General features: G+C 37.4%; 2 long non-coding RNA genes across 5 annotated transcripts in view; one reads left to right on the forward strand and one right to left on the reverse strand.

Annotated features, from left to right (window-relative positions):
• The window catches only part of LOC138915359 (uncharacterized), a 426,364-nt gene that overhangs the window by 193,929 nt on the left and 208,542 nt on the right, over positions 1-23,893 (forward strand). The window lies entirely within an intron of this gene.
• On the reverse strand, positions 134-22,624 carry LOC111774901 (uncharacterized). Of its 2 annotated transcripts, XR_011421192.1 has the most exons (5): positions 22,494-22,624; positions 21,583-21,643; positions 14,255-16,333; positions 13,158-13,337; positions 134-1,669 (listed from the first exon to the last, which is right to left on the reverse strand). It is a non-coding gene; the product is annotated as an uncharacterized lncRNA (long non-coding RNA). The 2 variants fall into 2 exon arrangements; XR_002810204.2 differs by lacking the exons at positions 21,583-21,643; positions 22,494-22,624 and having other exon boundaries at positions 1,512-1,674; positions 14,255-14,524.

The raw sequence follows: 23,893 nt of genomic DNA on the forward strand, positions 1-23,893 counted from the left end.
GAATGATTAAGAACACAGAAGTTGATTGTTAGTAAGGAGATTGATGAACTGAGAGTCCATAGTTTTGGAGCTGTCAGCCTTGTAGATTACTTTAGTTTGTAAGGGCCGCCACAACAAAGTAGTACAGACTGAGTAGTTTAAACAACAGAAATTTATTTTCTCACAGTTCTGGAGCTAGAAGTCTGAGACCAAGTTTTTACAGTATTGTCTCCTCTGAGGCTGTATGGGAGAATCTGTTTCGTGTCTGTCTTCCAGCTTCTGGTGGTTTGCTGGCAATCTTTGGAAGTGCATGGCTTGTAGAGGCATCACCTTGATCTCTGCCTTCATGTTCACATGCATTCCCTTAAGCACGTGTCTGTGTCTAAATTTTCTCCTTTTATAAAGATACCAGTCATGTTGGATTAGGACCCCACTCTACTCCAGTAGGACTTCATCTTAACTAATTATATCTGCAATGACACTATTTCCAAATAAGGTCACATATTGACATACTGGGGGTTAGGACTTCAACACTTGAATTTTGGGGAGACACAGTTCAACCTATAACATAGATGTTTTCTATAATGATCATGCAGAGACTGCAGTAAAGAGGAAGTCCACAAACCAAGAGAAATTATATAATGAATGAAGGAAGACTAAGTAAGTAAACAAATACAGGTAACTCTCAACAGGGGAAGCAGCCCTGCAGGGAAGATGATGGCATAGACGTATGTCATTATGCTCAGTCCATCACGTTCTCTATGCCTCTCTGTTTTGATATATTTTGGACAGAGCAAGGGAGAGCAAGAGGGACATCACCTCACACCATTATTGTGTATTACTTGGAAAGTATTGCCATTGCTTCCACATTAGTAATGATAGACAAGATGAAAATAATGGGGAACAACTAGAAAAGACAGAAAAAAATCCTGAAAGGTATTGGGTATTCAAGGTAGTGAGATCTTAAGAATCAAGAAACAATATGAATAAAATAATAAAATATATATACAATTGTGTATCAAGGTTTACAAAGATACATGGTAATTAAGACAGTGTTGCAGTGGTTACAAGGGTTGATGAATTGTTAAGTAAAAGATAATGGAATTCAGAAATAGACATTCATATATGGATACTTGACTGATGGCAATAGTGATCTTGCAGATCAACAGGAAAATACGTAGTGGTGAAAATTTCACATGGATAGTAACTCTAGAGGTAAAAGTTAAAACAAAAATGCTCTGGTTGATAAAGTTGAACATATTCTGAATTTGGAGGAGGCAAACATCTCTTGATTTGGGGATAAGCAAAGATTTCTTAAACAAAGCTCTTAAAGCATTAAGGATGAAGGAAAATATTGCTAGCTTGGACAACATTAAACTAGATCATGAATGGGGACTCTCTGTACTTTATACTACTCAACTTTTCTATAACCCTAAAAATCTCTTTAAAAATAGTCTATTAATTTAAAAGAAAGTTTAATTTAAAAAGTTAGACCTTGTGTCGATCAAAAGACAACATTTTAAACAGTGGAAGACAGGCAAAGATGATGTTTTTATTACATATACTTGACATACATAAATTCTAGGAAGGAGCCATTCCACTTTTGAACATCGATCCAAGAGAAATGCATATATGTGTCCTTTGAAAGCCGTAGACAATAGTATTCAGAGGAGAATTCTTCATCATAAGCCTGAACTGGACAAATGAAACATCAAACAACAGGAGAATGAAATATATTAAAATTAAATATATTAAAATAAATTAAAATTGAAATATATTAATACAATGAATTATTCTATAGCAATGGAAATGAACGATTTACTGCTATACACAACAATAATGATAAATCTCACAAATATGACGTTGAAAAGAAGCCATTGTTTTAGAAGAATATTGTTACCTCTAAGAAGACAGGTGGAGTAGTGACTGGAAAAGGGAATCATGGGGGCTTTTGAGTTGATAATATTCTATATCTTGGCCAGGGTCATGGTTAAATGGGTGTTCACTTTGTGATGATGCCCTGAGCTAAACACTTCTGACCTGTGCACTCTGCTGTAAATATGCTATACTTCAAATGGAGTTTATTTTAAAAAATGTCAACAGTGATGAACCACACCATCTGAATTTATCCTGTGAATGGAAACTCAGCCCAGAACAGCGAAACCGCTTCATGTGTCACGCAAATCCCAATGAACTGGTTGTGACATCTGTACTGTTATGTTCCCAAAAATTAAAGGGTGGAGTCTAGATTTAAAGAAGAGTGTCCAGATTACTTAGTGTTTTGCAGACTTCTCAAGGCAGTTTGAGGTTCAGCGTGCTTGTTGTGAACCACATCTCGTGTCAACTAGTTCCTTTTCCTTAATTCCTCCCAGGCAAATTGCTTTTCATGAACAAATCATTAGACAATGCACACGCTGTCAAAAACCACTGTCTTTCAGGATATTAGAAGGGTCTCTTTATAACTTTTGATTCCTTATCTGTCTCTCTACCTGACAAAGAGGAAGAGAACATGTCTTACTCATTGCTGTGTTGCAAAGGTTTGGCCAAGTGCCGGATACAGAGTACAGGTTTAACATATGCTCTTGAATAATTTTAATGCCATGGTGTTCACCTTGGCAAATTCTTTTACCAAGTTCCTAAGTGTTTTTGAAATCACACGCTGATAATTCCAAAAATCACATCAGCTAAGCCAAGTTAAACATGGTTGACATAATTTTAGTCTGAGTACAGAAATAGTCTTTCTAACTAGTACTAGTTTCTATCATGCTTTTTGCATATATTAGTTTTAATGTGAACTAATAAAAAATTACTCATGCTAATCACATTTTCTTTACATCTGGCATGTGCCACTCTTGACAGGTAAAGACAAACAAGAATCTGAGAAAATTCACTAAAGTCTTCTAAAGGTCCTGTAGAGAAGCCACTAAAGAATTCTTGGATAAGCATCTTTTTAACAATCTTATCAATTTGTTTGTTGGTTAGTTCATTAAGTTTATGCATGAGCAATCCTGCTGTTCTTGCAAATAATTTACAAAAGTTCTTCTAATGAAGCACTTCAAATTAGTAAGGCATTCATCAATTAAATAAAGCTCTGCCACTTTCCCCAGATTGACGAGCACTCTGAAAGCCTCAGCTAGCTACAAAATAGTGTAAATATAAGTCCAAGGAAAGAAAAGGAACTTTTTCTTCTCTCCGATGTTTCTTATCGCCCTTTGTCCTACAATAGTTGATGAGAAGGTGCGTGCCTGCTCTGCAATGTCTAATAACATGCTTTATACTTCAATTAATTGAAAGATATACTGCTATTAATCAATTCTTGTGATTGCGTAAAAATGTCATTAATCAAATGTTATTAATCAGAATTAAGTATTACTATTTGCTTAGGATGCCCGTGGCATTGTGTTTTGCTTTACAATTACATTTCACATCTTCATTTTGTAGATGAGGCAACTGAGGTTCACCCATGCGGTCACTTTCTCAAGCTTATGAAATTTGACAGTGGCAGAGCTGGAATTTGATTGCAGATCTATTTATTCCTAATATTCATTCATAGACGAAGACTATCACGTGGCAATACCACCACCGTTAATATTATTTTTCCCACCAAATTAATTGAACAATAAACCTCCACTATTATAATACACATATTTAGAACTTTTTCATTGTCTTGATATTTTTCCCAACATCACCTCTTGAATGGTTAAGTGTAACCGAAGAAATGTAAGTTATTTCCCCATTAAGTGCATATGAAGAGACCCCCTGGGAAAGCTAAGTCCTTTTTCTGTAGAGAGCCTGAATCCCCAACCTGTCCTATGGACACATGATCAGGATGAAGAGCTTTGTTCAAAAATAACTGTATTCCTTTTTTTCCCTTTTACTTTTCTATTTTAAATGACCATGAATTTTGATACAAAATTTTTTTTTGACCATCCAATTTATATGCCCTCTATACACACAATAGTTCAAAGGTTTTGGGGAAAATATGAAAAATAATTTTTTAGGAATGTGCATCTTTAGATAAAAACTTTACTGAAAATAATGAAAAGAAATTCCTTAACAATACCCCACTGTAATTTTTAAGAACATAGAGAATGATGCGTGGGATTATCTTGACCTTTTTATCTCTTATCAGCTTTGGAAATGAGTTTTATTGTTTACTTTCAGATTTACTAAAAGCTAAATTTTTACAAGATTCAAAAGATTTATAGACATGCAAATTTTGTACTGAAATATGATTTTTCCCTGAGGAAAGTAGAGAACAAGGAGGATCGTAAATGGTAATAAAGCCTGTATTAAAAGAGGTTTACTCTGTGTTTTTATTAAGTGGTTTCATGCAGGCTTATTTAGGTTTTGAAAATGCATTGGAGTCTTCAAACCTACCAAGAATATCTTTGATTCCATTATCTCATTTCTTGTGCTAAACTTTATGAATTCTGAATTTCTAGCTCTTCAGATCAATGAAAGGAATGGAGTTGAATGTTTGATAAATACAGATTAAGTGTGTTAGGTGACATGGTCTGTCTGACTCCACTCCCAGACAAAATGAACATGTGCATTCCAGCAGAATTAAAATCCATAAATGTTCCACCAACACACAGCAAAGCTGTTTGATTTTTCTCATCTGATACAGCAGAGCTGAGCTTGATCAAACAACTACCCAGCAGGCTCTCCCAGCCTCCTCCCCCAGTCTATCCTCTTTGATTTTTCTAGATCCATTTCTACACTCGGCCACAGATTGCAAGTTGGATTGATTCATTTCACCCTGGGATGGTTGAGATAGGTCACACCGGTGGCTTAGCTTTGATTTTTCCTTTTATTTTTGGCACTGGGATTAGTTCTTTTCTGTTCCGATCATCACTCGTCATCTCCCCCACTGAGTTTCTCTCTCTTCTGAAGCTCAGATACTTAAAGCAGAATAAGACTTTTTAACTTCACTGTTTTTATCATCCCAACAATACATCTATCTGTAATGGCAGCCCACCCGTAATTTACACCTCAAGAACTAAAATCAAACTGTCTATGAAATTTATTATATATTGTTTGATTCATTGACACCACGTTATACAGACCTGGAGCTCAATTATAAATTTATCCTCACATTGTTTTCAGAGTGAATCATGGGTCATAGTTCATATGCAAATATGGAGTTAGCCGGCTCTTCTCTGAGAATTTTTTATTGCTTCATAAAATTTAGAGTTTGAGATGCTCTGAAACTCCTTTCACCCTCCTGAAGGGTCACATTTTATTCTTCACTTGGGAAATGTTTAGTTTTTCTGGCCAGATTCTAGTAAGATAATTATGTTCAGAATCTCTTTCAATTTTTTTAAATGGAAAAGTTTCCTGCCATATATCACACTAATTATAAGTTTATCAAGCAACATGAAATCTCCTACTAGGCAGAAATTCAGGTATGGCCTATTTCAGAGTTGAATCCTCCTTTACTCCTGCTTAGACTGATGCCTGGAAGAGCCAGTGCTTCACTCTATGGTTACTTTAAGAACTCGCTAATGGGCATATATCACCCCAGTCTAGCTTCCTTTCTATCCTGGAGTTCAATAGCCCATTAGCAACTATTGTATTCCATTAATATCTGTTTTAGTAAAGAACTAGGAAAGGCTGTGTTGTGGATAGCCTGTAGTTTCTAAGAGCACTATTATACTTGCTCTGGAAAATACGTGGCTGGCTGTATTTTCAAATAATAAGTGCTTAGCTATTCAAATTTGGGGAAAGATTATTTTAGCATGCTTATGCACCTGTAGTTTCCTTTACTTATTATTGTCATCACAGGAAAAACACATTCTTGCAAATGTACTTATTAAAAGCAATTCAATTCAAATTAAGGAGTCTGTGTTTAGGGACTGTTAGGTGCATGGTTCTATGATAGATAGGTTGGATACTTGAGTTTTTCAATATATTAAGCTTTGGATAAAGACTGTAACAAGACCAAACATATTTATCAGCTAAAAGAAAGTACCGTTAGACAAAGCAAGTTTACTCGTTATAAATTTTAACATTGGAATGGAGAACAAAGTATTCACACCATGAATAGGTCTTGGGTTTCAACTACATATAACATTTATTTTACTGTTGGTGTGTGTTAGCCACACCCTATCTACAGTATTGACCTTGACACAAGGTCATACTCTAACACTAAATTGATTAGAAACTCATCATATTTTTCTAGTTTAAAGTATATTTTTCCTAAGTATGATTCCTTTTTGTCCATTAAAATTTTTCAGTATAGATTTTATTTGAATAATTGTAAGTATCATGTCAAATATTTGAGTTCCAAGAGTTTGAAGATGGATGATTGTATGTTGTAAATGCTGGTACACAAAATCTCTTCTCATTATTGGTATTGCCTACACGTCTGTCCACCTTTTCAGCCCTAAATCGCAGCACTTCTAAACAACTCTTAAGGATTACAAAGGTTCAGAGAAGTGCATGATGATCATGATCATGCCGGTGTTGACGCATGTTCTATTATAAGTCTTTAATAGAGGCATTATGCTATATTTCAGGTACAAAAATATTACCAGAATCTTCTAATTTTGTTCATTCTCACATTCTTAGAGGCCAAGGCAGTTTCTTTAAATATAAGTAACGAAGTCTTTAGCTACCAACTATTTGACACTCTTGTATCACACCTAATTTGCCCTAGATTTCGAATGCTGGTCACGGCCATGAAACTATTTAAGAAACAAAAATGTGTGAAGTTTTTTTAAACTCATCATGCTGAATACTTTTTCAACAGCATTTTAGAATGTGATGTGTTCTCTAAGACTGTCAAGTTACTGCATCACACTAGAAGCTACTGTGAAAGAATTTTGATTTTAAAGAAGAAAAAAAAATTTTCTTGTCAATAACAAGTGGTATATACTGCTTAATTCCATTTAGAAATCATTAATATGACTTCAAAATTAGTAAATTTTTGAATTTTGAGTTTACAGAGAGTTAGACTGTAGCTGGGTGACAGTTAGCTTTATGGTGAGTCTTTGCAAAAACAAGATACAGGTGTCTAGTTTACAAACGATTGATTTCACAAATAATGGAATCTCAATCCATTTAACCATTTCTTTCTGATGAAAAGAAAGGGGATTTTAGCTCTGCTTGACTTCCATAGCTCAGAATGATCACAAAAGTAAATGTGGAATTGTGAATCATATTTCTGGATTAAGTTGGCACTTGAAATAATCCATCAGCCCTCAAAGGTGCTATTGGCCAACTGGGATCAACAGGCAGTCATTGCTCTTCTCTAAATACAACCTTTCAAAAATTTAAATTCTATAAAGTGTTTTTTTTACATCAATAACAGAATTCATTTCTGTCTAAATTGTTAACATTGAGCAATAATAGTGAACTAATAATAGCTAATATTCACTCTGTAATTAAAAAGTTCCAGTCACAGTTCAAATTTATGGAGTCTTCACTGCTGCCCTGTGAAGTAGGTGCCACTCATATTCCTCAATTACAGATGTGGAAACCAAGACCCAGAGATACAGAGTAAGTTGACTAAACCTGGTATCTCTCTTTCTCCCCATGCATTACTGACAATGTATTTTAGAACATAAAAAGATCAACCTTCATAAAACAGTAAGATTTATGTACATGAGCCTTAAACGATACAAAAATGTAATAAATAATGTTAATGTTAAAACAACAAAAAGATAAAATTGCAGCAGTCACAAAATCTATAGAAAAACCTAGAAATTGGGGCTGGCCCAGTGGCGTAGTGGTTAAGTTCTCACACTCTGCTGCAGTGGCCCAGGGTTCACTGGTTCAGATCCTGGGTGCAGACCTACACACTGCTTGGCAAGCCATGCTGTGGCAGGCATTCCACATATAAAATAGAGGAAGATGGGCACAGATGTTAGCTCAGGGCCAATCTTCCTCAGCAAAAAGGAGGATTGGCAGTGGATGTTAGCTCAGAGCTAATCTTTCACAAAAAAAAAAAAAAAAAAAAGCACGTAGGAATTAGTTTAACAGAGAATACACAGACCTCCATCAATAAAATTTTTAAATTTTAATAAAAAACATTGAAAAGCATGTGAACAAGTAGGTAGATCTTTCATGATTGGGGATGGATCTCCTATTATCTGAAATCTATACTAGTAAACAAAATTTTCCTTTTATAACTAAAAGAAAGGAAAGCAAAGAGAGAGAGGAATGCAATTTTTGAGTGCTTATAGTCTTTTCAATTGCTTATATGAGGTCCTGTTAAGAATTATTAAAATCACTATTTTGTATAAGTAATAGAATTTATAGTAATGACTATTCCATGTCTCAGCTGTTCCAAAAGTCCCTTAAAGATTCTTAGAATAAAGGAATAAACACCTGAGCTCACACATCCTCAATTATCTGTACTACATTGTCCCACACCTCTGTTCTACTCTGCATCAGTCACTAAACACCATAGTCACACTTTAGATCGCATCATCCTTCTAAATCTCAACAACAAAACTAAAATTCGACGTCCTCCTTTCTGACTACACATTTGTCTCCTCTCTTTTGGTTCAACATTCTGTAAAATCTATCTTCACAGTCAACTGCCTTCTAGTCCTGTAATTCTTTTTTTTTTTTTACACGTTCATCACTCTCCTCACTGCGCTGATAATTCCTCTCACCAGACTGGATGCTGATCTGGCATTTCAGCAACATACTTTTAGTACAGAAGAGGACCTCTCATTTTAAACTGCCCATTCTGCACCATTCTCTCCGTTCCTACTCTAGAATACACAACACTGTTAGAAAAAGGTATGAGACCATGATGATGGATTTTCTTGAGGGGCAATATTGATGACAGGGAGAATCAGTCTTATGGGAGGATGAAAATCGAAAAGTTAACTAGTAGAAGAATTGAATTCGTAAATTCAAGAATAACAGAATAGATAAGCCAGAACATGATAACAGAAGAAACAAGGAGACAGAGAAAGAGAAAAAATAAGCAGAGGAAACAAATAAGGAGAGAAAAACAGGCAGAATTGAAGCCATGACCAAAAGCACTAGATAAAATATTTGAACCTGTATCAAAACCCATCTGTTCATATTCCACTCCTGGCTATCTCATCTGTATGACTCATCCCTAAGCCTTTAATAAAATGTAAATTCAGTAAAAAGTATTAGGTGCAGAACTCTATGTGTTCTAAATAGTTCCACCATGAGAGAAAGTCAGGCAAGAGTTGATGCTGCAGGAAAGAAATGAGGTCATGAAGGGTAAGAATATGGTTTACGCATCAATGAGCTAACTTCAACCTGTTGTCTAGAAAGAATATCTTGGTGCTGCTGATTGCTTATGGGATCGTCTTTGGTTAGAACCAGTGTTATTAAAGGATACATTATGGAGTGATACATCCATTTTATTTAACTTTCTCCACCAGCATTGATGCTCAGGAGGAAACTCAAAATTGGGAAAAGGCAAATAGGGGCTCACTCTTAGTACTCCAAGCACTCATTCGGGGTACAGGCACCCTGTTAACTGGATTAATCTCCCTGCCCCTGTCATCGCCATGGAAGGTTGGTCTTGCCCAGAAGAATGCTCCACAAATTTTTGCTCCCACTTGGCACTCCTTTCTCACTCTTGACAACTCCCTATTAAGAAAAAAATTTGTTTCATTTATTTATTTTATTTACTCACTCAATCATTCATTCAGTTGTTGAAAAACACTTTATAAAGCACCTCCCAAGTTTCAAGGAATGTGCCAGAGGCTTAAGAAGAAGACAATAATGGTGCAGTCTCTGCCCACAAAAAACTCACATTTCAAAGGGCAGACAGATAAATCAATAAGACACTAATCTATTTTCCATACAGTAACAAGAGTAATTTTTTAAAAAATATAAATCACGTCATGTTATCACCTTGCCAAAACCTGTTAATTGCTTTTCATCCTACTTTGATGAGAACTAAAAGTGTTAATCCTTGTCTCCTGGGTTACAGAGTCCTATAGTACCTGACCCCTGTCTACCTCTTCAACATAATATCCCTCACTCTTCCCCGAACTCACCAAGATCCAGCCCTACAGCCCTTCTTAGTGCTCCACAAAGGTGCTATATTTGCTCCTTCTTGGGGGAGAGGGGAGTTGCATTTCTCTATCTGAGACCTCTGCAAGGCTAGCTTCTCAATACCAATGAAGTATCTGCTAATGTGTCTTTTCAGAGATTTCTTCTTGACCAACAAATCTAAATTAGTCACCTCTCTCAATAACATTTTATCAGATTATACTTTTGTATTTTCTCCAGGAAATACAATATTATTTAAGGTTATTTATTCATTTGTATGTGTATTTTTCATCTTGCCCACTAGACAGAGAAAACTTCAAAATTTGGAACTATTTCCACCCATTTCTATCTAACCATACCTTTGCTAATGAGGTCTGAATCTCAACCTTGGAGGAAGCCCTTTCAAGTTTGTTCCTTCCCTGAGTATTCTGCCTTGGGTAGAAGTAGCAGCTGCTTCAAATATACACAATTCTTGGATCCTTTAGAGTTCTTGTGGCAGGCAGAAAAATATCCCCTCAAAGATGTCCATCCTTAATCTCTAGAACTAGTCAATATGTTACCCTACATGGAAAAGGGCAATTTACACACATGATTAAGGTTATCAATTTTGAGATGGGAAGATTATCCTGGGTTATCTGGGTGTAATCGATCTAATTACATGAGTCCTTAAAAATGAAGCAGCTTTCCCAGCTGTAGTCAGAGAGAGATGATGATGGAAGAAGGGCCAGAAAAATGAAGAGGATTAAACTGTGGCTGGCTTTGAAGGTGAAGGAAGGGCATCATGAAGCAAAGATGTAAGTGACCTCTAGAAGCTGGAGAAGACAAGGAAATGCGTTCTCCACTCAGGAATGCAGTCCTCCCAACATCTTAATTTTAGCTCAGTGAAACACACACCAGACTTCTGACAAACAGAACAACAACATAGCACATTTTTATGCTTTGAGTCACTAAGTTTGTGGTAATGTGTTACAACAACAATAGAAAACTAATATGGTTTTCTCTACTGCATAGTTGTAATTCCCCTCTTGGAGTTAATGTCTTTGTATTAAATTATATTCTTTATATCTTTTATATTAAATTTTTCCAATTCAAATTAGTGGTATGATTTCTGTCTCCTACGTGGACAGAGTTGGTGCTGGAAGTGGTTCCAGGAGATAGACCCTCAAGGATGGGATTTTAGTATTGGTTTGGTCGTGGTCTTAGTTTTCAGCTCAAGCCTCAGATCTTTTCGAAAGGAAAATGGGATTCTTGTAATCCATGGCCTGCAGTGGAATCATCATTAATAAAACTGACCCCTATCAGATTGTGATAATGTGTCAACTGAAACAAGTGTCTTGGGACTCAGTGGCTGCTTTACTTGATCGTTAAGGCAGTGATGGTGACTACAAATATGGTAGTGTCTTCACTGGAGCACTCACAGAAAGAAAATGCCAAGCTCATGTCCTTTAATTCTCAGCTAAAGTCATGGTCTGAAAACTGGAGAGCTGGGTCTTCTTTTCTCTGAATCTCAGATATCTCATTGATTTCTCAGATAGATATATGAATATCTCATTGATATTGGTGCACTTATCAGAGATTCCAGATTAAAAGTGTGACTTCCTGGAGCTGGAGGTGGCACTGCCAGCTTACTTGATTAGCTTCCTTAAACTTGAATTCACTTGTGGCCTACAGTAAATGAGATTAATATTCCCAAACTCTCGGGCCTGATATGGTGAGAGAATTAAGAAGTCTTAAGGGCACAGGAATTAAATTTTATAAGAATCAGAGTCCTAAGGACAAAAGAATGTTGGCATGGATTTATCATATGTGACCAGCATCTTCACCCCAAATACATCCCCCAGGGAAGCACAGGAGATACTCCTTTCACTAAGGCCTGAAGAAACACATTAGCGAATTGAGTATTTCTATTCTTGATAGTTATTGTCTTTTATAAGCCAGATATGGTATTGGAATGCCCTCATTCAGATAATCTCTCTGATTTCAATGGATATTATGGGCTCTGCATAGCATAGGCCAAGTGGCAAGATTTAACCATCAAAGACAAGGTGGGCACATCATCCATTAAGGGCAGCAGTGATATACTAGTGGTCAGAATTAAATAGAGCAGCCCAATAAAGCGAGGTCTACGAACTATGGCTCAGGGTCAAATCACATTCTCCTCTAACTAAACTGTTTGGCCTTCTGAGAAGAGGGATGTATCTTGGAGAATGTCTGTGGAGTATAGTAAACTTAATTAGATGATGACTCCAACTGAAGCCACGATTCCAAATGCAGCATCTCTACTGGAGCAAATCAGCACAGACACTGGCAGTTGCTATGCAGCTACTGACCTGGCTAATGCATTTTTCTCTATACTGATCTATAAGTACCTCCAGAGGCATCTTGCTTTTACCTCGTAGGGCCAATTGAATACCTTCACAGTGTAGGCTCAGAGTCACGTCAATTCTCCTGATCTCTACCCTAATATCATCCACAGAGATCTTCAGCACCTTGACATTCTGCAAATGTCACCCTGGTCTACTACATTGATAACGTTATGCTGACTGGAGCTGATAAACAGGAAATTAGAAAATAGTTCATACGCCTTAGTAATACTAGAGAGTGGGAGAAACCTCACAAGTTTAGAGCCTACCACTTCAGTGATCTTTCTGTGGTTCTGTGTTCTAGAGTAAGTCAAGATTTCCCCTACGAGGCTAAATACAAATTTCTGCACTTTACGCTATTTACCAGTGGGGAGTGGGGGAGGAGGTCTTTTTGAACTTTAGATGAGATTTATACCATATTGAGTGTGCTACTTAGGCAAACCTACAAAATCATCCGTAAGGCTGCCAGTTTTGAGTGGGACCAGAGCAAGATAAGGCTCTACAGGAAGTCCAGGTTACAGGGTAAACTGCTCCGCCACTCGAGCTTTATCATACAGCAGATTCAATGATACTCGATGTGTCTGTGGCAAACACACGGAGTTTCTGGCAATCACCAATAGGAGGTCATAGGGCAGAAATCAAGAATTTGAGAACAAATATATGTCTACTCCTGTAGATAATTGTTCTTTTGAGAAGCAGCTTCTGAGGCTTCCTGATTGCTCACTACTGGACCTTAGTAGAGACAGTGTCTAACCATGGGACATCAGTTAGTCATTCAGGCTGAGCTTACCACTATCCACCGGGACTTACATGACCTACCTTGCCATAAAATTGTCACTCACAAAGGCAATCTACCATCAGTGTTATATAAGAGACCTACAGAAAGGTCTGACAGGTATGAGCAGGTTGCACAGCGACTCAGATGGATTTGAAGTCAACTTCTTTTACATTGTCTCTTCTACCTCAATCCACATCTGTGGGCTTCAAGAGAGCTCTTACCTGAGGAAGAAAAAAAAATTGAGCCTAGTTTACAGAGGACTCTGCACAATGTGCTCTTGACATCTGAGTAAACATCGCAAGTTTTAGTGCTCCCCTCAGGGGTAACTCTGGAGTAGAGTAGTGAAAGTCCTCCTAATGGACAGGACTCTGGGCAGCGTGTTTGGTTGTCCATTTGGTCTTGAAAGAGATGGCCAGAAGTACAAATACACACTAATTCTTTAGCAACTTCTAGCAGTTTGGCTGGATAGCCATGGATTTGGAAGGAAGAGAAATGAAAAACTGTAGACAAGAACGTCTATGGAAGACGTATGTATATGGATCTGTATTAATGCACAGGTTGTTAAGACAATCATGTCCCAAGTGCATGCCGCCTGAAGTACAGCCACTTTTGAAGACACTCATAACGATCAAGGAGACAGTGTGATGTGTTCTGTGGATGTAACTCAACTTCTTTTCCCAGAAAAACCTGTATTCTCTGAGTGGGCCCAAAAACAAAGTGTCCGTGGTGGCATGGCTGGAGGCTGTGGATGGGTTTAACATCATGGACATGCAAACCTTTACCAACTCTAGCCTGGCAACTGCTCCTGCTGTGTGCCTAGCCTGCCAAGAGCATTCTTGATATGGCACCATTTCCCAGGGCACCAGTCAGCCACCTGGTGATAGATTGATTATATTGAATCTAATTCATAATAAAAGGGGCAAAAATCCATCCTGCCTGGAATAGACACATAATCTGGTTCAGGAATTGCTTGCCATACCAGTAATTCTTTTGCCAACATAACTATCCACAAATTCATAGATGAATTCCATATCCATCATCATGGCATTCTGCACAGCATTTCTTCCTGAAAAAAGAACTCGTTTCACAGCAAATGTCATGCAGCAAAGGCTCAAGCTCATGAAATAACTGATCTTACCATATACTCCATCACCCAGTAGCAGCTGGTCCAATTGGAAGGTGTAATGGCTTATGAAAAACTCAGATACAGTGCCAGCTGGGAGGCAAGTGAAGTCATCTTAGAGGATGCTGTATATCCTTGAATTAGAGATCACATTATGGCACCTTGTCCCCTAGATCCAGCATACATAGTTCTTGAAATCAAAGAGTCATCGTTGAAATGGCTTCTCTCACTGTTATACTTAATAAGGCACTCCCATAGCTTCTGCTTTCTCTCCTGAACACCCTGAGCTCTGCTGTTTTGGAGGTCTTAGACCCCAAGGAAGGAAGGCTTCCACCATGGAGCACGACAGTGGTTCCATTAAACTGTAAACTGAGCCTGCCACTGGACCATTTTGGGCTCTTGATGCCACTGAAAATACAGGCATAAAAAGGAGTTATCCTACTGGCTGGACAGATTGATCCCATTTACCAAGGACAAATTGGGTAAATGCTATGCAATGAGGGGAAGAAAGAACTATGTCTAGAGCCCAGGGAATTCTCTGAGATGCCTTTTAGTACTTGGAAAAAAACTAAGAAAACTACAGCAATCCCAAAACTTCAGGACTATTGAGCAATCAGATCCTTTGGGAATGAGTGTTTGGGTGACTTCAGCAGGTAAAACTGCAACCATCTGAGTTCCTGATGAGAGCAGGATAATACAGAATGGTAGCAGAAGACGGTAGTCATAGTTCAATTACAGACCAAGGACAGACTCATGACCAATTATGGAGTCAAGATATATAGTGACTTTATTTTCTCTTTGCTTGTCTATGCATGTGTTTAGATATGCTAGTCATTTGCTTCTTTTATCTCCTTATACTCATTATTAATTTATATACAGGTTGTCACAGGTTAACCTTATAATTTAGTTTTCAGGTACATAATATTCAACAGGACTGTCACAGAATTTGAAGAGTAATTTAATATAGCCAGAAATGGATAAAGTGACTCTTGGGACTCGGTTCCTTCACATTTTGGGGAACAGTTGACAACTTTCCTTATGCTAATTATAGTTCTATCTGGTTAAGTGGAAACATAGAATTGTTTTGTTATTATAACCAAAGGAGTGGACTGTGCCACTTAATAACTTTTTGCCTCATCAAGAAAACCTTCCTTCTTTGCCTTTCTTGTGATACTGAATCTGAACCCTGCAAACATTTCTACTTTGCCAGCTGGCACAATGTTGAACTTTGTAAGTAAAGAGCACAAGAAGAACACTGCAAGAGGCATGGTTCAAGCTCTGGGGTGCTTTTGTTCCTGCTCCCACAGCGCACAGCCACCGTTGGCATGCAGGACATCAGTGGCATTCACTATCCAGTGAGCTTTCACAGGGAGTCTGGGCAAGGTGGGGGTCTCCCAGTGAATTTCAATCACACCCCAGCAGGTGGCTTGCCAACCAGATTTACCAGATACCCAGTGAAAAGCTTCTGAGCACATCTTGGTGGCATTCCAGTGGGAAGCATCCCAGGATGCTTGCCGGTGCCCAATGCGTGGCTTCTAAGCACATCATTCCCCAGCAGGCAGTTTCCTGCTTGCCAGTCCTTGCCAGTGGCATCTCAGTCAAAGTCTCTACCATCCGTACCATCCAATGGGATTACATCCACATCCTTTCCAGTAAGGTCTGAATCTCAGCCTTTAGGGGAGGGCAGTCTTTTCCAAATTTGTTTCTTCCTTCGGTGTGCTCTCAGCCTTGGAAGTTGTATCTGCTATTCTGGTATTCTTTAGAGTTCCTTTATCCCTTAATAGTTAGATGCCTGAAATTAGTTGATAATTCTTTCAATTAAATGTTCTTGGTTCATTTCTTGTTCTGACGGGACCCTGACTAATACATACACCCACTAAGTATAAGTTCTGCAAAAATAGAAGCTTAGTTTGCTTTGTTTCCTGCTGTATCCCAAGAGTCTAGAACATTGTCTGATATAGTGCAGCAGATCAATAAATGTTTGTTGAAGTAATTAAAGTCTTGGCTCATTAGATGTAAACTGAAGAAAATAAATGAGTCAAAGATGGCATCCATGCTGCTGATGTTGGAACCTGAGTGGAAGATGTAGTCATTCTTTGAGAGAAATCAGAAGAGACAAATTGGGTTCAGACAGATATAAGAAGTTGTTACAGATTTGGAATATTCATCAGCAAATGAATATAGGATATTGACTAACTAATTGGCATGTGTAAAATGAGGACCTGGCCATGGGAAATATTACCACTTAAAAGATCAGCAGAGAAAGTAAAGATTTTATGAGAAGCAGCAATTAGAAGAAATAACATAAGGAAATGGTGATGGGAAAACGAAGTATTTCCCATGCTCTTTATGCTCAAGTACCAGTCAATGCCACACTCGCCACAGATAAATTTGTTTCTCATGTCACTGAAATAAATATTCACAACACTCTCTTGGCTCTGCATATAATTTTCTTACAATGGAAAAATAGATATTTATAAGCATATTTTCTCTCGTAATTAAAAAAATAAATACCTTCAAGGGTGGAGAAAAGCAGTGAGTGGATGTGCATGTGCAAGTCACAAAGCAGAAACATAAACAGGCTAACAAAAAGCTCACTTCACTACAAACCCAAAAATTCAGATTAAACAAAAAGTAAATCAGTTGTAATTTTTGGCTACCAGATTCACAAAGATTTTTGAAAAATGATAATTCCTTCGCTTGTGGAGATATTATGAAATGGTCGCACCCTTACACAGCTTACAGAAGTATAAGTTGGACTAACAGTTACCAATATGGATCAAAAGTATTTAGAAATGTGCATTGCTTCATATTCAAAAATATTTCTGGGAATTTTCCTATGAAAGTAAATATTAAGATTCAAATATATTGAAGTAATCCATCTATCCAATAATAGAAAGTAAAAATAAATTATGATATACAGAAGATATTTAAAATGTTGTTATGGAAACACATTTGTTAATGTATGTATCAGTCTCCTTGGACGGACATAACAAAACCCACAGATTAGGGGGCTTAAACAACAGAAATTTATTTTCTCACTGTTCTGGAGGCTGGAGTCTAAGACCGAGGTGCCAGCAAGGTTGGTTTCTGCTGAGCACTCTTTCTTATACTGGCAGAGGGCAACTTTTCGCCCTGTCTCACGTGAGCTTTTCTCTGTGCTACAGGAGAGAGAGCTCTCTGTGCCTCTTCCTCTTCTTAAAAGGACATTAAACTGACCAGATTAGATTAGATTAGATTAGGAGTCCCACCCTTATCACCTCTTTTATCCTTCATCCTCCTTTAAGAACTTATTTCCAAATATAGTAACATCTAACATTGGGGCTTGGAACACCAACATATGAATTTGGAGGGGGACACAGTTCAGTCCATAACAATGTGCAAAGATGATCAATGATATATCACTAAATACAAAGGGAGGTTATAAATTATGTAAAATGTGCAATCTCATTTTTTAACAATAAAATAAAATAAAATAATTTATATACCTAGATGTTAGCAGTTGATTTCCAAGGGTATTAAATTACGGATTACTTTAATATTCTTATTTTGTTCATAATAACTTCTATTTTTTAATATAAGGAACTTCTGCTTATTGTTCAGTAAGAAAAAAATAGTATTTAAAATTGAATAATGCAAACATACACACAGCTTTAAATAAGCACTTATCAGTATGCCATATCACTGAATTCTACTAATTCTTCTCCTTTTTAAAGTTAGTTGAGCAATATGCAGATGGGTGTGAGAGTATAGTATTATAGGGGACGACCTGTGGCCCAGTGGTTAAGTTCTCAGGCTCTGCTTTGGTGGCCTGGGGTTTTGTGGCTTCAGATCCTGGGCATGGACATGGCACCGCTCATCAGGCCATGCTGAGGTGGTATCCCACATAGCACAACCAGAGGCACTCACAACTAGGATATACAACCATGTACTGGGGGGCTTTGGGAAGAAGAAGAAAAAAAGAAGATTGGCAACAGATGTTAGCTCAGGTGCCAATCTTTAAAAAAAACAGAGTATAGTATTACATATATAAAATGAATCTGAGTGAAATAAATCTCAGTGGAAAATTGCTCTGGAAAAGAGATGGGTATCGAGGCCAAAACATTATTTATTAAGAATTTTGAATAGCTCTGAAGGTCAATGGGAGACACCTGTTATTTGCTCTAGCCCGGTCCACACACAGCTGTGAGAAATTGGAAGAAAGACGTTTTGAGTTCTTTATTTGACCTTCTGCATCTGGCCATTACATGGCTTGCTTTATGAGAAAGGTCCCCATAACGGATTTACTGCTTGCCATTATTTAATGACATGCTTCCTGTTTAACCTCACCATCCTAGGACCTTCCAAAAGAAGGAGAATTTTGGATAAACGTCCTTTTCCTATATTTGTATCAGGGGAAAAATAAGTGTGTCTATATTCCCAGGAGAAAGTTCTAGAGAGAAATTTGCTAGCATTAGTAGAATAGTGTTCAACTATTGTCTCCACTAACTCAGGTCATTTTCAGCATCGAGGACAAATTCCAGTCTTTCCTTGATAATTTTATTTGTGCAGAAGATTGCAAAGAAGCACTTACGGCTCAAGGTAAATCTAGAAACCCTAATGTGCAAATAATGAGGTAGATTTTTAAAAATTTTTTTCAGAGGACATTTTTGTGGAGAAAGTTATTTTCTCCTAGCAGTTTCCACTTATGACAATAAAATTTCTTGTTGCCATAACCTTCCAGTACATTTCTCTGCACACAGTGGGTGATTAACCAATGTTGCCGACTAAATTGCGTTAAAGACTAAAGTGAAGTGTTGTGATTATTGTCATCTGGTTGCCATAGAAACAGCAGGAAAACCTATTGTTGAAGTCCACATCTTTTGATTATCTCGCCTAGGTAGATAAGAAAACCTGAGGAGTAGGAGGGAGAAGCTGTTTGAACCCACACTGAGAAGTCCTTCACTGACAGCTGACCACACTGCATTATAATTATTTTCTATTTCTAAGCTTCAGCACCCTACTAGATTATATATTTCTGTGGGAGAAATGGCATTTGTTATTGTCTACTCTGAGCCAGAGATTTACATACATTTTTCCCCAAATCCTGCAAATTGGTGGCACTATTTCTGTTTTTACAAAAGGGGAGTTTTTAAAACTTCATGGGAAGTGTCACGCCAGGAAATGAGCTCTGGCCTGTTGATTCCAGCAATCTAGTAAGAACTCGACATTGCCATTCAGTACATTTGTTATCCTTTATTGCTTACTACAATTGGCACTCCAAAATCAACAACAACAACACACTCAACCCTTGAACTGGCATAATGTTAAATTTGCAAACAATATTTGGGAGTGTCCAATTAAATGACACCTCTTCACTTTATATTTACATGTCTACATTTTAAACTTAAACCAATGAAAGGGACTTTAGACACTATCCTAATATCTCATCATTATTTTCACTGATTAGGTAACTGAGATTTCTAGAGATTCCCGACATTCGGGTTAGAAACTAAAATTTGCAGACACAGCATAGAACTTACCCTGTTAATTCAAATATTATAAAGCAGTGGGATGAGGGACAAGATAAGGGAGTTAGTTTATTTCAGAATAAGTGTGATTCAGCTATTGATCGGTAAATAATCCAAAGTAAATAGGGAAAGGAAAATGTTCGACATGGTTATTTTTTTCAAGACTGGTAAGATGGTAATGCAATTAAGGAAAGAAAGAAATATTCATTGGTTGCTTTGTCAATCTGGGGTATCCTTCAGGAAAGAAATGACATACTCAAATTTGGTAATGGAGAAGAATTTAATTGAAACCACCTGCCACTTATCAAAGTATGGCCAGGGAGGAGGTAAAACTCTAGAGTTCAACATATCAGGAATAGAAACAGTGGGCCTCTCCCAGCCTAAGGCCTGAAATGAAGAGAGAAGAAAGCACTTTTTCAGAATGAAGAGATTGAAAGAACTAAGGAAACTGGGCCTCTGGAGGGGAGCAGGACTCAGCTGCACATTGGTGACCTGTAGGGTAAGACCCAGAAGGAGGAATATTCTGACTTCTCTCTTCTCTAGTTCTGTGATCTGGCAGTTCTCCCTGACGGCAGAACCCAACCAGATGTGGGAGGGTGAGGAGGTTCTTTGAGATGGTGCATACGAATCAGCTTCCTAAGGTACAGGGAAGAGAGGAGAAAAGTGGTGAGTGGAGTAAAACATCCAGCAGAGTCCAGGTAAAATGAGCAGTCTGATTTTAGAACCTAGTGAGACTAAGAATCTTGAAGGACACATGTTGATCTACAGTACAACACAAGTCTGGTTCTCAGAACTGAAATCAGGCTGGGAAACCATTTCGTGACCATCTACAGTGAGAACATAGACATAACCCAAAAAGGCATGAGATTGTCCAGTGACGGAATGTAGCATAATAAACATAGGGTTTCAAAAACAAAATCTTGGCTTATGCTTCCAAATAAATTTGTGAAAAAGAGGATCAAGTACAGATAAACAATATATCCTGAAGGACTAAAAATAACAAGACACAAAGCCAGACCTGTGGTATGATTTTGAAGAGTGGTACCTACCTTCAAGTCATTTTCTCTTTTTTTGGAGAGTTAAAACTTGTACACAAATTACAACAAATCATAATGGTAAATAATTAGTAAATTTTATGAGAACGGTAAAAATAAAATGCTATAGACATTTAGAGTAAGGGGAGATTATAATTTGCCAGAGGTTGATCAGGAAAATCTTCATGCGTAAGGTAAGAAAGAGAGATGGATATTGATTAAGTGGTTCCTGTTGTCCCATCGTGTTCCCTCACACAGTACTATTTCAGGGCATGTGGCCCAAATGTGAGAGGCAGTGTTGAGGGCTTCCTCTGGCTCTGCCTGAGCATGACAGGCTCGAATTGCTAGGCAATTAATGCCCCCAGAAATATATTCAGCCAACATCTAGTGAGAATTGATGGATAACTAACACAATTAACTTACCCCTCGTATAGCCTAATATTTCCTACACTGGTTCCCAGGGTTCTCCAGTGGGATTGAGCTCCAGAAGTCCACAATTGTAACTTGCTTGATAACACACTCTCTTACAGGCTTCTGTCCCTTCCTATGTCACTTCCTCATGTTATTTCCTGGGACCACCACACAGGTAAGCCATGAAAACATGAGTCCTTGACTGATTCCACAACAACACAAACTAAGACATTCTCTAGTATTTATAATTTATACAGTATAGAATCATTGAAGAGGCTTTCTCATGCTTAGTGTGTTTTAACGTTTTCACCAAAATATTTCTAATCATGAAGAGGTAACAGGGTAATAATGAACATTTTCAAAAATATTAGTCTTGGGTTCACCTTACCTTTGCCACTTCTCTGTATCTGTCTGCAGTGACTTAACTTCTCTAGTCCTCAGTCAGATTCCTAAATTAGAAAACAGGAAAAATATTATTCACCTCAGAGAGATAATATAAGGATTAAATGAGATAAAAAAATATAATGCACTTAACATAGTTCTTGGCAAATGGAAAGTACTGTAAGTCAATATTGGCTAATATTTTTAATATTTCAGTAAATACTTATTAGTACTACTAACAGTTGGGGAGAGTAAACTCATACCCTTAAGGAGTATTGCAGCATAAATTAAAGGAACATAGCACAAAACTTCTTTTTTAGCTTTAACATTCAGCCACTTTTTAATACCTCATTTAAGTGAAGCAACTTGCCAACTCAGCCTCACCCAGTCTCTGTTTAAATGAGGACAAAGCCATGACGTATTAATCAGCCTCGGACTATGCTTCTGCCATCTTTCCTGCTGGGAACGATGTCCTATCTCGCCCTAAACCTCTCACCAGTTTTGGTTGTCAAGCCTCAATGTAGCTCCTGCTTATCACTTTCTACTAGGAGCTTGATCCTATCCCTATCCAGGAATACCCAGCTGCTGACTAAAATAGCTTTGTTCAACCTACCAAAGCTTCAAGGACCAATTCTAAATCTACTTGACTTCAAATGGCTCTGCCTTACAAACTGTCCATCCCTTTAGTCAAGATCAGACTAAAAATGCAGATGAGTTTCATTGTGTCTCATTGGACACAATGATTGGGAAAGCTAGCCCCAGGGCCACTGCTGTTAAAATGCCATCTTTGTAAGAGTTAGAAAGACAAGTCCTGTGAGAACCTCCTCTGAGGAAAAGGCATCTCTTTGTCTGGGCTGATGAGACCTGTGCCTCTGCATAGTGACTGACAGCAGAACACAGACAGGCTTCAACTCTCACCTTCAATTCCTTCAGCTGTACGCAGAGCACAGTTTGTGTGAAGGCATGTTGCTGCCCAGGCGGCCCACTCTGCTTGGCACTACCACAGCATCAGGTCTCCTTGCTCTTGCTGGAGCATACTTCCATCCCCCGGCCAGCATACCTCATAGCCAAAAGTCTTGGGTTTTGATGAATAAAGATTCCAAATTAATTTACCATAAGAATCCTTCAACTACAATTTATGTCTGTGTTTTCTCCTAACTATGCCAAGATTGTGAAATATTAAACTTTCCTTCTGCAATTGGTGTGTGCCTTTAGGGATCAATATGATATGATTAATTTCCAATGTAAAACCATGAAATAGTAGCAGCGACAAAAATATGAACCACTTTCATTTAGTGCAGGAATAAAGGTGACCCATTCAGTCATAACTGCAAATAGTCTGAATAAGCCATCCCGAAACGGAAAGGTCATCTCAGTTTAATTGTAACTATGCTCTCTTGAAGTAATAAAAAATAGTTGCCTAATGAATATCTATATGAAGACTCAGTCAATTAAAATCTTTGATGGTACAGGAAAACTTTCACCGCCTATTCAGAATTTTAATCTTTATCAATTTCTGAACGGAGTTTTAATATTGTCATATTTTCTGAGGAAGCTATCTGACCTTTTTTAATTTCTAAACTTTAAAAATGATATGCAACATTTAGCTGTAAGCATGTTATTTAATGTGGGTTGGCGTTTTTGATGGAAAATGAAGACTACTTTTGATCATTTTCTCTCCCTGATAAAATTTTAGTGTCTTCTACCATGAGTAACTAATGATTAATCATTAATTTCATTAGTTAGGGACTTGATTAGGGTAAAATATAACAGGAGTTCTTTACGTTTTATGCTTTATTTCCTTAAAGTATTCAAAGTGAGACAGACCTTTAGAAAGTTCTATGTGGTCTGCACTTAACGGCAAGCAGTTGCACAAAACAAATTCCATTATGAGTTATAATTTTCCTATAATTAAAGGTAGTATGTCATTTCAAAGAAACAAAATGTTGTTATAACACTGAGACAGTGTTCTTTAGTCAGTCAGTTCCAATCAATATAATTAATATGTCTAGCAATAAGATTTTTGTTGTTGTTATTAATGCTGAGATCTTTTCCTAATTTCACTATTGAATGTTTATTCTGTTGTTTCTTACCTTAGTCTGCCTGGTCATGATTTCCTGTTCCAAAGTTTAAAAAAAAAAAAACGATTTCTTAGTCTTTACTCTTAGGATTTGCACATATATTCTTTCCAATGAAGGCAATTCATTACATTAAAAGAATCAAAAAAATTCAAGATGAGCATTTCTTCTTATTTTCTATTGCTGCGTAACAAACTGGTCTAAATTTTAGTGACAAAAACAACAATCTTAATATCTCAC

The sequence above is a fragment of the Equus caballus genome, chromosome 9 (assembly GCF_041296265.1).
Source record: "Equus caballus isolate H_3958 breed thoroughbred chromosome 9, TB-T2T, whole genome shotgun sequence".
NCBI lineage: Eukaryota > Metazoa > Chordata > Mammalia > Perissodactyla > Equidae > Equus > Equus caballus.